Below are 20,178 nucleotides of genomic sequence, written 5' to 3' on the forward strand. Positions count from 1 at the left end.
GATCAGATATGGTTATTTCTTTGCATTCTGTTTGTTCTAACTCTAGCCATGCATGTGTTTTGGGAGTTGTCCCCTTTGATCCATTTGCAGAAGTATTGTAGTTGGGATGCTAAGTAATAGTGCTGAAAATTTGGTGCTGCTAGACCACCTTGAGCTTTATCTTTTTGAAGTGTTTGTAAGCTAATTTTAGGGTTCTTTTTTTTCCAGTAGAATTTGTTGATTATTTGATTTAATGATGTAAACCATTTCTTAGTTGGTTGTACCGGAGTCATAGTGAATAGATAAAGAAGTTTTGGTAGAATACACATTTTTACTGTTGCAATACGACCTATAATGGAAAGCGGTAGGTTCATCCATCGAGTTAAATCATCTTCTATCGTTTTCAACAGTGGATTGAAATTGAGGCTAAACAATTCAGAGAGGTTCTGAGATATGTTTATTCCTAAGTATGTAATATTATTAATTTTAAACGGTGTATCTTGTATGCTCCTGTCATGCGGTTTCATGTTCAGGGGTAAAATTGTTGATTTCGTCCAATTTATGGAGTAGTCTGATATGATAGAATATTCATTGATGAGTTTAATTATTTCTGTAAGTGATGTTTTAGGATTTTGTAAAAATAGTAGTATATCGTCTGCGTATAATGAAATTTTATGATTAGTGTTAATTGATAGAACTCCGATAATTTTGTCATTCTGTCTTATTGCAGCAGCAAGAGGTTCTAAAAATAAGGCGAAAAGTAGTGGTGATAAGGGGCATCCTTGGCGAGTACCTCGTTGAAGTTGGAATGGTGATGATATTATGCCATTCGTTATAACAGATGCTAGTGGGGTATTATATAGTGTTTTAATCCAATGAATAAAGCAGTCTCCAAACCCACATTTTTTAAGTGTCATGTAAAGAAAGTGCCAACTGACTTTGTCAAAAGCTTTTTCTGCGTCTAATGATACGATTATGGTTTTTGTTTTGTTTTGATTACATAGGTTCATAATGTTGAATAATCGTCTGGTATTATTTGATGACTGGCGTCCTTTGATGAAACCCGTTTGGTCTGGGTGGATGAGGGATGATATGACTGATTCAAGTCGTGTAGCCAAAGCTTTACTAATAATTTTTAAGTCGGTATTTAATAGAGATAATGGGCGATAACTAGAGCATAAAGTTGGATCTTTGTTTGGTTTAAGTAAGACTGAAATTAGTGCTGTGTTCATGTGAGGTGGAATAAAAGAAGTGTTTTTAATTTCTGCCGTCATTCGCAAGAATAGTGGTGATATAGTTGACCAGAAATGTTTGTAATATTCTGGTGGGTATCCATCTAAACCTGGGGCTTTATTGTTTGATAGAGATTCAAGAGCTTGTTTATATTCAGTTACTGATATAGATTCTTCTAAAGATTCTCTTTGTGCTGTGGTTAGACTGGGTAAAAATACATTGTTAAGAAATGATTTAGTGTCATTAATTTTTGGTTCTTTTGCATTACTGTATAGATGTTTATAAAATGTACGAAAAGTATCATTGATGTCTTGTAAGGTGTGAAGTGTCTTTCCTTCTGGATTATTGATCACCGGGATAAGTGTCTTTTCTCTATTACGTTTGAGTAGATTAGCGAGATATTTACCTGATTTGTCATTATGTTCAAAGTGTGTTTGTCTTAGGCATTGTTTTTGAAATTCAATTTTTTTATGTAATATGTCTTTATGTTCATCTTTTATTTTATTTATTTCCTTTAGGATCTGTTCGTTGGGATTATGAGAGTAAATATTGTGTAATGATTGTATTTTATTTTCTAATTCTTTTTCTCGACTTTGTTCCTTTTTGTATTTATATGTAGAGTATGATATGATCTTTCCTCTTAGTACAACTTTAGCGGTTTCCCAGAGAGTTGAAGCAGATATGTCTGGTGTGTCGTTTGTTTCCATGAAGAATGCCCATTCTTTTTTAAAGTATTCATTAAACTCATTATCTTGAAGTAATGAAGTATTCATCCTCCATCTAAGTGATTTTTTAGTATCATTCTTGTTGTTAATAGTTATAGTAATTGGTGCATGGTCAGAAATAATAATAGGGTGTATTGTTGTATTTAAAATGTCAGGGATGAGGGAATTGCTTGTTAGGAAATAATCAATACGTGAATATGATTTATGAACTGCTGAAAAATAACTGTATTCTCTTGAGTTTAGGTTTGTAAGTCTCCAGCTATCGCCAAGACCAAGGTCAGTCATGTATTGTTTAATGGTTTCTGTAGATTGCCATGGTTTAAAGTGTAATGGTGTATTCGATTTGTCTTGAGTTGGATCAATAACTGTATTAAAATCTCCTCCGATTATGATGGCTGATTGGGGAGCGTTGGCTATTGAAGAAAAAAAATTATGGAAAAATTGGGGGTCATCTGTGTTTGGTCCGTAGATATTAGCAATGGTCAGTATTTTATTGTTAAAGGTTATATTGATAATAACATATCGTCCTTCTGGATCACATATAGTTGATTGATTAATAACTGTTATATTTTTATTGATTAATATAGCTACACCTCTTTTCTTTGAGTTGTAGGATGCCGAGTATATTTGTGTTAGTTGTGTATTTGTTAATTTCTTGTGTTCTGATTCTGAAAGATGTGTTTCTTGCAATAAACATATATCTGCCTTGAGTTTTTTAATGTGGTTTAAAATTTTGGATCTTTTAGCTGCTGAGTTAATGCCTCGTACATTCCAGCTTACTAATCTTAGGTGTGACATTCTGTGTTATGATACTAATATATAGTTTTGTTCGATATTTATTATATGTATCTGTACCCTATATGATGTGAAAATAAAACATACATGCAATACATAATCAATGACAGACAAACAAATAAGAAAAGAAAACGTAATGCAACAGTGAGAGCACTTTTTTTCAAGTGAATATACAGTTAACATTTTAAATACGGGAAGTAGGTGATTTTTTTTTCTTCCCGATCTTCCTTTCGCGGTGGATTATAACCAGTACACAGTGTCGTTCCTGTAAAGTTGACCATCCACATATAATCTGTCTACCGTGAGAACGGCTTTCCTTCCATTTTGGCGAAATTGTTTCATAAATGGAACCAATATTCTCCGTCTGTCCTGAATCTCCCGTGGGAATTGATCGTTAAGTCCAAAGGTGGTTCCACGCAGTTCTTTGCCCTTGCTCTTGACCAGTTCTTTCTGTTTGTAATGCTCAAATTTTGCAATGATGGGACGCGGACGTTTAGTGTCGGCGTTTTTGTTGTTAGATCCGAGGCGGTGTACGCGGTGGAAGGTAATATTGCTGACAGTCTCTTTTGGGAGTTTGAGAGAAGAATGCATGAAATCTTTGATCGCTTGTTCCGGTTTATCTTGGATTTGTTCTGGTATACCCGAAAAGATCAGGTTGTCTCGCATATTGCGGCATTGGATGTCTAATAAGGATTCTTTCAATAGTTTATTTTCGTTTGAGAGAAATTCTATTGTTGTTGTGATTTCTGTTATTTTTGTATGCATTTCGTTGTTTGCTTTTTGCAACGATTCTATCTGTGATTGACTGAATTCGAGGCTGGTTTTAAGATCCTTGATATCTTGATGGAGTAGTTCAAGAATTGCCAGTTTATTGTTTATGGATTCTAGAAGACCCACCTCTATTGTTGTGGTAGATTCATCCTGGGACTCTGCTGAGTATTCCCGTCGCGGCTGTTTCTTTTGTGGTTGTGGCATGATGGTCAAATTGTTGAAGTAGTGATCTATAAACTTTTCCAAGGTTTCCACGTTGTCTCTTGATCCAGTTCTGGTTTTAAGTTGATGCAAGTTGTAATAGTAGATAATTGGGAAGCAGATCGGTTTACTTTTGTTTTAGTTGCGTTCAAGGCGCCGCCATGTTTAGATCACACCCGATGTCTCGCGAGATCGTCACAGGCACATCGTTCCCACGCCTCCAAACAACTACGCTTTAAGCGCAAGACAACTACGCTCATTTCATATCATTGTCGCGCCCGCGCGCCTCACAAGTGTTCAGTCGACGGACAGCGAGTGGGTCTGTGTACAGGGAAATTACGATGCCGCAGATGTGTTGTTCCTGGCTGTGGACAAACAACATCTTTGAATACGCTGCCGAAAGATCCAGACGTCAGGGAAAAATGGATGCACTTTATTTTTTGCGGACGTCCCAGTCACGGCAGTGTTAATGTAAGTGTTTGCTCTATACATTATAAGGATGACTGTTTTGAGAAAAAATCCCAATATGATGCTGGCTTTGCTAGAAAACTGTTGCTCAAAGATAAGTCCGTGCCGACTATTCTGGGCTCAAAACGACGTTGCAAACTTTTTATCACTGGCTAATATAAACACATTTGTATAAGAGAATCTTGAAAATATGTCGCCTTTCTAGTAGGCCTACATGTGATAGAAAATTAAAAATGTTGCCTTTATCAATGCTGCATCTTCAAATATGGCCTGTGCATGCATTTTTGTCCGTGGTACACCCTATCATGTCATTGAAATTAGTTAAATAATGTTAAACTGTTAGCAAATTAAGCTATAGGATAATTAGGCAACAATAATCCGTTTTCAAGTGTCTAGGGTTACAATTTTTTTATTAGTTCAAAATAGTTTCACTTTCCATGTGGACACGGGCTAATCCAGTCTTCGTTGTTGTGGTGATGGTTCATTTTCCTCTGATTCCGGCTCAAACATAATAAGGTTTTATCATTGCAAGAGCCATCGCTTCGCATGCATCACCCGCTACTAAACAGTTGCGCCGAATCCGCAAATGTTCTGGCTGGGGGCGTTAATAATTGATGCATAGGCACTGACGTTAGCCAATCATAACACTGGGCGTTAACACTGAACTCTTAAAGGGGAAACACCCCCAAAACAGACTGTTTGAATCAGAGGATGAGAAACAGGGTGGGAAAAGGTCATAAATCACTACATTTTAAACGTTTTTTGTAAAAAAAACTATAGTAATACTATAATTACACCTAAGGGAACATAATAATAAAATAAAAAAACCCATGTCATGACCCCTTTAATGAAGAGCGTGCGCTGCTTTGCCAAAGGAATAATGGGAATAAACTTTTAAAAAATTATGTTTTAAATGTTGAATGTTTTTATTGTTTCAGCATGTTTATTGATCTCCCATTTCTGTTAATATAGTCATTGCATGCTATAACCTTAAACCCAGATGATCGATGATGTGACTTAGCCATGGTTATTTTTGTATGATCAACTCTGGAAATATTCCTTCATTTAAAAAACGTAATTTGATTTAAGGATGGAGATTGCACAGGAAACTAAAGTGAGTGAAAGCAATTGGGACATTGTTTCATTTTTATAATCTTTACTCTTATTGGTGTCGTGCTACAGACCTAATTTAAATATTAAGCAAGAAACAGAAATCCGATCGGTTATCCAGAGACTAGCCTACTTATGAACAAATGTAAACGCACGGTGTCCTGATTGCCTAATGATCCGATCTGCTTGATCGGATCACGGTGATCGCATGTTAATACCAAGTGTAAACGCAGCCTTTCTCTGTCAACTCAGGCTTTGGTCTTGAGTTATGATTAAAACACGAGCGCGTGCACATACCAATGTGACGTTGGCACCAAACAAACAATCGCGTTCGATATGGAGAGAGCGAAAGCGATATATTTTTTCCGCGGAGGAGCAAGAGATAATCATTCAGAATTACGATGAATTTAAATATGTATTACGAGCACGAAACAATACGGTCTCTGCTGCCAAAGCAAGAGAAGACTGTTGGAGAAAGATTGCTGATTGCGTTAATGTGTACGCTAAACAAATACGTTCTATATTCATGTAAAAGTATATATGTAGGCTATGAATGTGTGTGTGAAATATAGTGGAGCGCGCACTGATAGGCGTCAGCGCGAACACTTTCATTTTCCTATCAACAGTGGAAACAACTTTAAATACTCAATCTTTTCTGGTCATACAGAAAAGAATAATGCATCAGTCGCAAACTCACAATAACAAGAAAACGTTGTGCTTTTGTAAAATAAAATAAAACAAACAAGCCGCGTTTTCATGGTTTCCGTGGCGTGAACTCAAAAATGAACTGAAATACAGTGTAGCCTCAACAACATGATGAATATTTCTATATAAATCTCGAAATGTCCACTTTTACACAAAAAAAAATTTAATCGAAAGCCAATACACGGGTTTCTGTGCAACGTCATCACGTAGATGCGCGCGCATCTGAGGCAGAAAGCAACAGTCTTTACGGCTATATCTAGCAGAAGCAGAGATGACGCTGAGCTGTTGTGCTGTAAACTAACCTAAATGCATAGGGTATGTCATGTTTTTATGATTCGCAAACTTAGTTGGACAATTTCATACTAGTCAACTAACTAACTTTTTACATAGGCTAATGTTATATTAATATGCAAATGAAACAAAAGCAAACAGATTCAACTCTGAAATTGCAGTTTATTATTGAGTCAACAAGAATTTACAAACAATGCGAAATCTACGTTAATTACAATGTTCTTTTACAGAACTCGGCATAACATATAGCGGTCTTGCCTCTCGGATGCGCGCGCATCCGGTATTGTTTGTATACAAGAAACCTGTGTATAGGCTACCGGCTGATTAGGCTGTAGCCTAATCCTGAAAGGTTCATTTCTCTCTAAAGACACATCCACTTTGAAGCGGAGATGTATATGTTTGCAGCCGGCACTGATTTAGAAAATATATATTTTTTATTAATAAACAATAAAAATGCCTCGTTATTTTTTCAGACATATTATAATTAGCCTACTTTTGCCGGTGCTTTGTGGCAAGATTTATGCATGCGCTTGAGCGCGGAATAGGCTATATTCCTCCATGCACCCAGTATTTAAGCAGAAATTAATATAAATTTGAGATTAGTCAACTAATTGCTTAAATGAATGACTACGACTAGAAAAATATTTAGTCTATGGCAATTCTAATTAATGCATTTAGGCTAGTTGACATTTATTTAATTAGTAATTCTAGTATCCAGTTCTTTATGTTAAATTAGTTGAGTTAACAATTAATGAACTAATAAAATAATAAAACAAAGATTGAATTAAGATGCTAACTACATATTTATATATAGCATTGCTTGTTCCACCACATAAGACAGTTTTTAAGGTGACAATCCGTTACACATTTGAAGATTTACTGTATCTTGAAAATTGTTGTATTCAAATTGTTGTATGGTCGCGTTCTCTTGCAGCTGATATGTTGGCTTTCCCTCGCTTTAGCTTTCCCGCTCTCACGTCTTCAATGAGGACGCATTACGTACATAGCGACAATGAAAAACCCGTTAGATTTTGATAGAAAAAATTTGTTAGATTTTTTTTATGTGACCTTGACAGACATGATAAAAAATAAAAAAAACAGCAGGATTGCGAGGCCCCCTAGTGGCGCGAGGCCCTGTGCGGTTGCACAGTTCGCACAGTCTATGCGACGGCTCTGTGTACATGTTTTCGACGCATACGTTACACGTCACGTATCTTTATGGGATCTTACCGGGATGTGTGTGAACGCACTCACAGATCCCAGAAAATCACTGGCAGTGTGACTAAAACAAAATCAAACGATCCTGGGACAAATCCCGGGACACATTATCTGTGTATTTTCTGGAATCTCTGTGTGAAAGGGATGTGAAAGTCAGTGCTGCACTGAGGCCCATGTATGCTCATAAAGTTACAGAGAGCCTGCAGCAACACTGAACACTTCCTGTTATAAGAAAATTTTAAAACTTGAGAAAGAAAAAAAGCATTGAGCCGACTAAGATGTTGGGTTGGATGGTATATTTGTCATAATTACCTGACATTTATATGTTTACCAGATTGTATCTCTGATGGAAGAAATCCAGTATATACTCTGTGATAGTATTTAAATACTGTGGTAGATGTTTGCATAGCAGTCAAAGGGTAGTACAAGGTGTCTCAGTCGTTACAAAGGTGTAACGACTGAGACAAATCAGACACAATTATTTGGTATATGTAACAATCTTTAAAACTTACTCTGGGATCTGGGATCCCATCCCCCAGTGAGTGCAAGAAGGTATTGGTTACGATGACCACGATCAGATAAGTTGGTTTGATGGCTGTTAAAAAATGTGGTCACGTGCTCAAGACAGAGACAATGGGGGAAGAAGTCTTTACCCCCATGCAGTCAGGCTGCTTAATGGGTAATCTATTAGATTTATTGATTGCACCATGCACTTTACTGGACATAGCTCTTTATGGGGATGTATTTATGGGGAGTTAAATTAGGTATAAGTTATGAGTAATGTAATTTAATTTATGGGGACATATATTGATAAGGTAAATGGGTGGACAACTTAATACTATATGCCTGTCTGTTTTTGCTCTAACAACATTTCGTTGTTATCTTGTAACAATGACAAATAAATAAAACTGAAACTGAAGACAGAAACAATCTTTAATACAGACTTTGCTGCATTAATCACAGATGACACGGTCTATAAATGAACATAAATTCCAGCAACTTTTCCATTACTGAATGGGCAGCCATCTACTCTTCCGACTTCCTCACTCCTTGGATGCCTCATGCCAGCATGGCCTCTCCGGCCCAGGCATGTGCATGTGCTCAGCCATGTGCTCATGGAGAGAGATAACTTTCAACCAGAACAGAGTCGAACCAACCAGGCAAGTTCATCATATCTTCTTCTCTTCGAAAAGAAAACGATTACAACTTCCATGTTTGACACTCTCGGAACCATCAACAACTTCAATTTTCAACAACTTAAATAATTGTATCCACTGCACAACCCATGCAAGTATCAATGTAATGAGGTGCTCTAAAAAATTATATGCTGATGGTTCTTTTCATTGATCCATTACTGGATCTTTCCCATAGTTCAATTTCCTGCTTCCGGTTCCATTCTGTCACTCACCCATTTTCGTGTGTGTGTGTGTGTGTGTGTGTGTGTGTGTTTAGATTAGTTATGTTTGTGATTTAGTTAGTAAAACATGTGCACAATACAGTACATGTTTGGTTCGGATTCTCTGCTTGCAACAAGGTTTACTTACGATTTAGATTTTGACAGGCTCTTAGTACTGTACAGTAAGAAAGACATTTCCCTTCCCCGGAAATTAATATTTCTTAGAATTAATAAACAATTAACACTGAGTGTTCACAGAACGAACAGGTGGGTTGATTGTAATATTAACTTTACTACATTAAGTTAATTATATTAACTGATCCAAATATTTATAATCAATTATAACAAGTTATTATTGATTATTGATATTTCATAGAGCTAATTTGTTATACTGCCGTACATTTACTAGAGAGCGACATGGAATAATATAAAAATACAGAGCAGGAAGTGTAAACGTTGCCATTGTGTTCCATTTTTACCATAATGCTGTTTAAAAAGTAGACAAATAGAATTTTCAGTGATAACCCTACTCTTAAAATAACTGTTTGTTAAATGTACACTCTGTAACTTTTGGCACTAAAGTGGTTAATAAACAGAACTGCATTACAAGATAAATTGAATTGAGCAAAAATAAACTCTGGAATTAAATTAAACTGTCCATCCCTATGAGCAATGATTGAAAGATGATCAAATAAGCTCTACTTCAACATTTAAGCATTTAGACACTTTTATAAAAACAACAACTTACTTTCTCTAGCTGAGTAACAAGAACTGTACAGATGTTGAGGAGACTCGATGAAGAGTTGAACTTGGCTCAATGGATTCTAGTAAGTTCTGTAAAGCATCAGACTATCTTTTGGTGAACATCTCTTAATAACTTTATCATTTGCATGACTCCTGCGTGCAGAGACTGTTACAGCCAGTGTTGGCAGCATGAGAGCTAAACATGCTCCACCCCTCCAGCCCTGTGTATACCTTACTTTCACTTCTGAAACCCCATTGTCATTTCAATGGAACATGAAATAAATGTTTTGAGATGTAAAAAAAAAATCTGCAGACTGTGAAAACAATGATGCAGAATGTCCTATAACTAAGTTTTGGAGTACTTGTCACGTATTCAGGCTCAGCGGTAGAAGGTTGAATACTGAGGATCTGGTACTAGTGACTCATTTCTCTCTCTCTCTGTCTGTAGAGCCGTTTGGAAATGAACATGAACACTTCTGATGAAAGGTCTCATTCTGTTTCTGGCAGAATCACATTACTCTGGCCTGGCTTTCTAATATGCTCTAATCTTTAGAATGGGAAACAGCTGTCTCTGAATGTAAGAAACCAAAACGGCATGGCAGGAGTAAGTGTGGGTGAATATACAGTACAAGAAAGAAAGAGACATCCTTTGTTCGAATCCGCCTTCGATACGTAATCTCTATTTCCTTTCTTACCTCCTCCTCTTTCTCTATGTCTGCTTTAAGCAACTGTAGGAAGGTATCACGACAGGCATACAAAAAGGGTGATAGTCCAAGGCAGTTTTATTGGGTAATCCGTAATCATAAATCCAGGAACAGGCAAAAGGTCAAGGTCCATAAGCAGTCCAAAACAAGAAATAAACACTTAACCAAACCAAGACTGACTCTGGGAAGTGGGTGACAACATACAAGGATTCCAGAACAAGGGATTAAACAGACAGGGTATAAATAGACAGACACTAACAAGGTGAGTGGGAACAGCTGAGTGTGATAATGAATAATGAGTCCGACAAGGGTGATGGGGATTGTAGTCCAATAGTGACTGACACCTGTGGGGGAAGAGGACCTCTAGTGGCTACCCAGGGGACATCACCCAGACATTGTGACATAACCTCCCCTCTACGGAGCGGCTACCAGACGCTCCAAGACCCACAAAAAACAAACAAAACAAGAGTCCAGGAGGGAGGTGGAAAGGAGGATCAGGGGGAGGGATGGGGGGCCAGGTCCATGGAAGGGAACAGAAACAGGAGTTGACGGCTTAACCGACAGCCAGGGCAAAATAGACGACTCATCGGGCGGCCTAGGCGTAGACGACCATCCATCGGGCTGCCAGGGCGAAGCAGGCGACAGTCGACCGGGCGGCCAGGGCGGAGACTTTCCTTCGGGCGGCCAGGGCGGAGACTTTCCCTCGGGCGGCCAGGGCGGAGACCTCCCCTCGGGCGGCCAGGGCGGAGACTCTCCCTCGGGCGGCCAGGGCGGAGACACTCCATCGGGCTGCCACGGCGGAACAGACACCGGCTCAGGAAAAGACACAGACACCGGCTCAGGAACAGTCACAGACACCGGCTCAGGAACAGTCACAGACACCGGCTCAGGAACAGTCACAGACACCGGCTCAGGAACAGTCACAGACACCGGCTCAGGCTCGGCAGGCGTGACGTGAGGCTCAGGCTCGGCAGGCGTGATGTGAGGCTCAGGCTCGGCAGGCGTGACGTGAGGCTCAGGCTCGGCAGGCGTGACGTGAGGCTCAGGCTCGGCAGGCGTGACGTGAGGCTCATGCTCGGAAGGCGTGACGTGAGGCTCAGGCTCGGCAGGCGTGACGAGAGGCTCAGGCTCGGCAGGCGTGACGTGAGGCTCAGGCTCGGCAGGCGTGACGTGAGGCTCAGGCTCGGCAGGCGTGACGTGAGGCTCAGGCTCGGCAGGCGTGACGTGAGGCTCAGGCTCGGTAGGCGTGACGTGAGGCTCAGGCTCGGCAGGCGTGCCAGTCCGCCGGGGTGGCGCCAGTAGGGCGAGCAGCTTGGGTGGGGCCGGCAGGGCGAGCAGCTTAAACGGGGCCGGCAGGGCGAGCAGCTCGGGCAGGGCCGGCAGAGCAGGATGCCTGGGCGGCGCGTCAGGGATGGCAGTAACCTCCGGGATGGTCTCTGAGTTAGGAGCCACCGGACAAGTCGTTGAGGAGACCTTTCTCCTCCTCCTCCGTCTCCGGACCACTGGACTCGGGACCACCAGAACTGGGACCACCGGACTCAGGACCACCAGAGCTGGGACCACCGGATTCAGGACCACCGGAACTGGGACCACCGGACTCGGGACCACCGGAACTAGGATCACCGGACTCGGGACCACCGGACTCGGGACCACCGGAACAGGGACCACCGGAACAGGGACCACCGGGCTCGGGGGGGAATCGGCATGGCGAGGCTCTGGTACGTCACACTGGCTCCGATGTATTAGGTAACTGGTAATACCCAAAAAATCCAGGATCTCCAGCCCTTCCATCTCCCATCGAGGCAAAGGATCATCCAGGCAGCTGTTAAAAAGATAATTGAGGGTAGCCTCAGTATAACCCATGCCTCTCGAGAGCGTCCAAAATACCTGAGACAGGCAACCCACCGTCTGGCCCTGCTGACATAGGGCTGTTACATTACTAAATCGTCCCCTCCTCTCCTTCTCAGTGGTTGGGGGACGGATACGAAAACCCGTACTGCTGGATCTATACATATTGCTGGAATCCTTCTATCACGACACGCATACAAAAAGGGTGATAGTCCAAGTGCAGTTTTATTGGGTAATCCGTAATCATAAATCCAGGAACAGGCAAAAGGTCAAGGTCCATGTAAGCAGTAGGGATGGCTGACGCGAAACAGTCGTTCCGAAGCTTTGCGAGATCCCGAAGCGCAGATGTTTCGAAACACTGATCCGAAGCGTGATTCAAAACACCCATGTCACGTGACTATGGCCAAACGAAGCCTCGAAGTGTTTCACAAGTGTTTCATCAGGTGTGATCCGCCGAATCAGCGCTTGATTGACACGGTCGGTAACAGACCACACAATCGCACATCTGTATAAAAGTGAAATTAACGCATATTGACCTCGTGGGTTTTTGTGAGATGAGTTTGATTTTGAGATAGCGGATTTTTGGTGATATAGTGACATTTATAGTGTGATTTGTTTAGTTATATTTAGGCTTACATTTAAATTTACACAACACATTGACTGATAGGCTAGATACACAGAGTATATAGTGACACATTATTAGATACATAGATATAAATATATATAGACAGCTAGATTAATAGATAGATAGATACATATATAGATAGATTAAAGATAGGGATAGAAATGTCAACATCAGACCCATCAACACCAGTAGAAACACAGGACAGTTTATGGGAACTTTTTGATACTCGTATCCATCAAACCCAGATGATACACAATGCTACAGCTGATGCCACAGTGGAAGTGAAAAAATACATCAACGATGCGTATTTGCCCAGAACTCATGATCCACTAACTTACTGGAAAGAGAGAGCAGTAATCTTTCCTCATTTGTATGTCATGTCTAAAAAATATCTTTGCATTCCAGCAACAAGTGTCCCTTGTGAGAGGATTTTTTCCAAAGGCTGGAGAAATTATCTGTAAAAAAAAGAAGTAGGCTAAGTCCTTCCACAGCAGAGAAATTAATATTTTTGAATAAAAATATCTAAAAAAGTGAGACATTGTGGCTTGATTTATTTTATTAATATTCATTTTGCAGGACCAAAATAACATTATGCACAGTGAGGAGCCTATAGGTTACAAGATTCACATATTAGAAAAGTACAATAATAATAAAAAAACAACAATTTTAATGGCTCATCAAGGTTGTTTCAGATCAACACCTGCAAGTGACCACTAGGTGTCACCGTTGAGATGGGTGTCGGATTGATTCGAAGCCTCGAAACAATATGGACCATTTGGTTCAACTGTTTCATTGCTTCATGAAGCCTCGATCTGCCCATCACTAGATTTGACTCAACTAGACTTGACTTGACTTGACTTTGACAGCATGGAAACACACGGTGTAAATACGACAAAACAGCACATGACCAAAAACACAAGGAGAATAAATAGGGAGAGCAAACAAAGGAGATAACGAGGGAGGACAGACCGGGCAAATTAATCAATAATAAGATAACAAGATGGGAGGGGCTAGACAATTAACTGGAGAGCACATTAATGTGAGACACATTTGTGAGAATCACAAGCAGACCATGCCCACCGAGTGGTTCAGGGGCAACTACACGAAAGGAATGGAAATACTCAATCACTATGTGACATTCCTTTTGCCATATATTCAGCCAAGAATATAAGATTCTTTGTTATCAAACTACAACATTCTGTCATATGTTAGTTCAAACTATGGCTAGGCAATATGACGATATTATCATACATCGACGATGTCTCGCAAGTTTCGCAATGTCGATTATAACAGTAATTTCTAGACGATAATCGTCGATATAAAAAATGATATAGCCTATTTTTCACATAGCCCTATAGGTATACACATATTTATTCACATATTATACAAATATTTATTCCTTAGTTAATTTATAGAAGCCCCGAAAGTGACAGTGGAAACGCGCCTGGCCCTGGCCCGACAGTGAAAATGCGGCTAGTGAGAGCCCATAACATTATACAGTGTTGTCTTTATTTAACTTTTTCAATCATTACATGACTTGTTTATCTACATACGATTACAGTCTTCGATTAGATCATATTTCCCCCCAGCCACTCCAAACAACATTGGGCTAGAGTACTGTACAGTATCTGTAGCCTACAGTACAAAAAGTACTGTATCAGACAATGACCGATGCCATTGGACCAGAGCACTGTCAATCACTGCCTGCTCACAGCATGAGCACCAGCAGCACAAGCATCAGCACCACGAAGGCGAGACAGAGAGGACGAGTTTTTGGACTTGATTAGAGAATACATGGGACTGCAGAGGCGAGGAGAGCATAGTAGAGTAGGGAGAGGATGGACAGGCTGTTTTCTCTTCTGATTGAGAAATATATATTTATACTACAGGGCCGTTGAATGCTTGAATCTGATTGGTTGACGAAGGTTCTACGGTGTGCAATTATTTTCAGGGAACTGCGTGGCTAAAGTAGTTCCAGGCAGGTCTTGACCAATGCGTTCCATATCACTTTGCGTAGTTAACTGTAATAACGGAAAATAGAATACAATTCAAAAGAAGAAGAAACATGCAGCCCCATGCGCTTGGTCTGCAATTTTCAATGTCTAACTTTACAATCAATAGAAACATGCAGTTTAATTTTAATAAATAAAGTATATAGTCTTATATATAATCAATATAAAATTAAACTGAATATTTAAATAAATTGATAGTCCTGCTGGATAAGTTCACAGAGATAATCCGGGGTTGATTTTTGTAGAGCCTTATATACAAAAAGAAGGACCTTAAAATCAACTCTGAATTTGATAGGGAGCCAGTGCAATGAAGCAAGAACAGGAGTGATATGCTCCCGTTTTTTTTTCCTGTCAGTAGTCTGGCTGCTGCATTTTGGACCATCTGAAGCCGAGATAGAGTGCTTTGAGGAAGACCGACATACAGAGAATTACAATAGTCTAGTCTAGAAGAGATTAGTGCGTGGATGACAATTTCAAGATCTTTTTGAAAAAGAAAATGTTTTACCTTCGTAACAGATCTGAGGTGGAAGAAGCTACTCTTTACAACCATGTTCACCTGTTTGTCAAAATGTAGTGAAAGATCAAAAAGGACCCCTAGATTTTTTACATAGGGTCGTAAGCTATCACTAAGGGAGCCTAACTTACTTGTCAGAGTAGTGTTGAGTGCAGCGGGGCCTAGCAGAAGCACCTCAGTTTTGTCAGTGTTTAGTTGCAGTGAATTGTTCGCCATCCAAATTTTCACTTCATCAAGACATGAGAGAAGGCGTTGTATAGAGAGATAATTTTCAAGTTTGATTGGAAGGTAAAGTTGTAAGTCATCGGCATAGCAGTGATAGTTTATGCCATGTTTCTGGAGAATGGAGCCCAGGGGAAGCATGTATAGTGAAAACAACAAAGGGCCAAGAATAGAACCCTGGGGAACACCATAAAGGACGGGTGCAGTAGGTGAGGTAAACAACCCGATATTCACTGAAAACGTCCTACCCTTTAGATAAGAGTTAAACCATTGTAATGCCGTGCCTTGAACCCCTACTGTATATTGAAGTCGTTTCAAGAGGATGTCATGGTCAATAGTGTCAAAAGCTGCACTCAGATCTAGCAGTAACAGAATGACAGATGACCCTGAATCAGTAGACAACAATAAATCATTCGTAACTTTAAGCAAGGCTGACTCTGTACTGTGAAATGCTCTGAAACCAGATTGTAGCTTATCCAGAATGTTAAAAGCATCCAAGTAAGAAGTAAGCTGTGAGAGCACTGCTTTCTCTAAAACCTTTGAGATAAATGGGACTTTAGAAATTGGCCGGTAGTTACTAAGAACAGATGGATCAAGGTTAGATCTTTTTAGCAAAGGCTGTACAGAAGCATGTTTAAAAGACTCAGGAAAAACCCCACTAGACAGAGAACTGTTTAAGATAGTTAAAAGCGCAGGGCTAATAGTGTCTAATACCTCTCTAAGCAAACGGCCAGGCAGTACATCAGATTGACAGTATGTCAATTTCATTTTAGAGATCAATGCACTTAATTGAGATTGAGACACTGGTTTAAAACTAGTAAAATTACTAGAAGGAGAGATCAGGAGAGAAACAGCCGTGTCAGAAGGAGAGAGGTGAGATGTGATATCTAAAATCTTCTGTACAAAGAAACCTAAGAATTCTGTACAGGTCTTGATATTGCCAACAGGAGCTGGGCAGGTGGCTGGATTGAGAACTGAGTTTATAGTTTTAGAACTTTTGGCCTGTTTGCATTCATAGCAATTAAATTAGAAAGATATTGAGATTTTGCATCACTGACCGACTTCTGATAGATGGCAAGACAATCTTTTAAAATTTGATAAGAGACCTGTAGCCCGTCCTTTTTCCACCTGCGTTCAGCCCTTCTGCATTCCCGTCGGACCACACGGGTAGAGGCATTCAACAAAGGTTGAGAGTTTGATTTAGGTTTTTGCCTTCTAGGCTTCAGAGGGGCAACAGTATCCAATGCAGTAGAACAGGCAGAGTTGAAGACAAGAACCAACTCATCAGTGGTCATATCAGGTGACAAAGAGACCTCACAATTAGAAAAGGTGGTTGAGAATTCTACTGCAGTAGTGGCATGAAAAACACGGGAGCTACACACAGGCTGAAAGAGGATGGGCTGTACATATGGAACTGCAGGTTCAAAAAATGGAGAATAGTGATCAGAAATACCAGCATCAAATACTTCACATGAATGTATAGAGAGACCACGAGTCAAGATAAGATCTAGTGTTTGGCCCAGGTTGTGAGTGGGAGAAGAGACACACTGTGCGAAACTGAGTCAATGAGGTTCATGATATTTTTAACCATAGGTTTAGAGGGGCAGCAAACATGGATATTGAAATCCCCCAGAACCAACACTCTATCACAGCGTGACACTTGATTTGACAGGAAGTCTGAGAGCTCATGGATAAACGTTGTGCTGACTTTGGGTGGTCTGTAAATCAGGATGCAAATTAGAGGACCATTTAGGTCGATGTGCAGTAGTTGTGCCTCAAAACTGGAAAAAGTATCTATGGGCAGTAGTTGACATTTAAATGACTTCTTGAAGATTGTAGCTAGACCACCACCAGAACCTTTTGGCTTGGGAGAGCTGTAAAAGGAACAGTCAGGAGGAGATAGTTCACCCAGAGACGAAACATCATCCGATTTCAACCAGGTTTCAGTCACAAACAGAAAATCCAAGGCATAAGATGAGAAAAAGTTGTTCATAATGAATGTTTTATTTGATAGTGATCTAGCGTTTACTAGAGCCATTTTCACTGAAGGCTGAGCTGGTGCAGAGGAAGTTTCAGCTGGTAATAGAGCCCCAAGTGGGGCATGTTCCAGAGAACGGTGATATGCAGAGTTGGTATTTCCGCCTTCTCTGCGAGATTTTGTATACAGCCGACGAGAGGAAGACCAGACAACGGGGATAATACATCCGTCCACTGAGTGAACTGAGGTAGTGAGCCCAGTACAATTTTTATGGGAGCCCCGATGTATGTAGCGAGGCCGGCGAGCGATGCCAAGAGCAACGCAATGATTGTAAAGATTAGTGGGCAGCAATGGCCGAACTTTAGGGTTCAGATGATGCAGATCCAACGACGAATAAAAAGTCATGTCATAAAAACCCCACCGACAAAAAGGCAACAAAGTTTCTAGAGACAGCGCGCAAAAAAAAAAGGAAGCAGATAAAAAAGTTACGGGCAGTAAAAAGAGGATGATCATCCTAGAGTCGCGCATACCCAGCCAGATTTTAAACCACGTTAGCCAGCACACCGGGCAGCTAAACTACTGCACAATGCAAGTATGTGGAATATACAGCCCTTTCTAAGACCATATCAACCTGACTCGCATATGACAACCTATAGTCCAAGAGAAAGTGAAAGCTTACTCATGGAAAACAGTTGAAGTAGCCTGTTGCTTCGGTGGCGAAAGCTCGCGTTTGGCAGGTACCAGCTTGACTGCAGGATGCACTCAAGGGAGTTTAGTCCAAAAAATGTAAATCACACACTTGAGTAGTCCATAGTTAGTCCACAGTTTGTCGCGAAAACAAAAGGATAGCGGGAGAGCAGCGGCTGTCAGAACACGCCAGCGTTCGCTCGTCAGTTTAGGTTTAGGTTCACCACCTGCTGTGGTCTCAATGGCTCGAATTGATTAACGAACCATTAACCTCTAATAGAATAAGTCTCGAATAGAAAAAAAGAATGAACGAATTAATTCAAACGAATTGAATTAATAAATAAATAATAATATTGATGCACATGCTCCTCTCTCTCATAACTGCATTAATAACTGCATAAAGCCGGGGACACACATACTGTAAGGCCGGTTATGAATGTAATTTGATACTTATGACTGATCATGTAAGCGTTTTTAGCGCGTTCAGTCTGTGTTCACAGCGTTGTTTACAATCTGCTGCATTCACAGTCAGAGGATGTTTCTAGTGGTTAAGTGTGTCCAGCATTACTCTGCTATCAGTGGCTCAAACCTCCGTTACTAACTCTAAAATTACGTTTTGGAATTAGCAACGGAGCATGGGTTTAGATGCGCAAGGAATTAGTCCTACATACAAGAGCGTTTTAATGACAAAAACTTTACAAACGTCTTGAAATACATCATCTGAACAATATTTAGAGTATTACTGTAGTATAAGCGGAATAATTGACTCCAGGCCGTTGAATTATTAGAAAAATAATGCACACCCGAGGTGTAATTATTTAAATGCAGTGAGACCCTGCTGAGCTGCTGGACCGGGATGGGCTCCACAATAGACCCTGGTTAGGCCTACTGCTGGTGGGACATCATCTGGGATCATATTTACCCATAGACAGTATATAAGATGGACACAGCGACCCCATAGATTTCAACGGAGAAAAGTGTAGCCCATTTGAAGCTCTCACTTCCTGATCGCCAGGCGTACTGCGAACAGTTTTATTCCGTTTTCAGAATTAAATGGCAAGAATTTATTCACACCTCTGACGTTACTATTGAATCCATCGTATCAGCACTCGGATTCGTTTCCATGGTGCTGTCAAGTACGACTTGCCGTCTGTGATGTAAACTAAACGCTATTGACTATTTGGGGGAGGACCCATTCAATATGTCCCGCCTTAGCTTCCTGTTTCAGTGGAAATTACGAGAAGCATCCAGCTGCAGCTCCGCAGACTCACTTCTTGCTAGACACCAGTGGCTGGACACCACTGGATGGACAGCAGACGTCATTTCCTTTTCAAATTGACGTCATTTCCGTATCGTCATTCACTTTTCAAATTTGACGCGCCATGCAGATGTCAGCGGTAAGAAAAAATAATAAACTGTCAATGATTTATAGGTCATGTCAGAATTCAAATGCTCAAACTAGGTATTTAAAAAAAATCTTCTTGTTTTCAAGGTACAATGTCGTGTTTTTTAAAGTTCAAATTTTGGTTTTATTTTCTCTTGAAATAGGGACTTCCCCCACAACCTTCACGGGCCTGACTGTGGCATCTTCATTCTGATGGTCAGATTGTGTAATTGTCACAGGTTGATCTAGTTGTTTTCTTTTTCTTTTGTTGCCTAATTAGTAGAGACATTAGGGCCTTACTGTGTGCAGTGTATCATGTGTGATGGTGTTTACTGTGTGCATGAACATATTTGCTCTCTGAATTGTAGTGATTATTCACTGTGAGTGTGCATCATATTTGTAGTGGGTTTTCTTGTTGCCATTTACTCATTCTGCCCTACTTGACTCTTTTTAGACACCCGCTAATGGACAAACCTGGCAACCCGCTTCCTGTTTTATTACTATGCCCATATTTGGACTGTGTTTCCTCCCCTGCTAATGTGACGTAATTAGTTTATTATAACTCGTT

At 40.4% G+C, this 20,178-nt stretch overlaps 1 protein-coding gene across 1 annotated transcript in view; it reads right to left on the bottom strand.

Moving 5' to 3' along the window:
• LOC306992397 (NXPE family member 3-like) overlaps positions 1-9,850 on the bottom strand; it is a 73,413-nt gene extending 63,563 nt beyond the window's left edge. Inside the window, exon 1 of the mRNA XM_079601226.1 lies at positions 9,641-9,850. The gene's annotated coding sequence lies outside the window, so the exon portion shown is untranslated. The remainder of the gene's footprint in view (positions 1-9,640) is intronic.
• Between the last annotated feature and the right edge of the window lie 10,328 nt (positions 9,851-20,178).

Source organism: Phoxinus phoxinus, assembly GCF_949152265.1.
Source record: "Phoxinus phoxinus genome assembly, chromosome: 24".
NCBI lineage: Eukaryota > Metazoa > Chordata > Actinopteri > Cypriniformes > Leuciscidae > Phoxinus > Phoxinus phoxinus.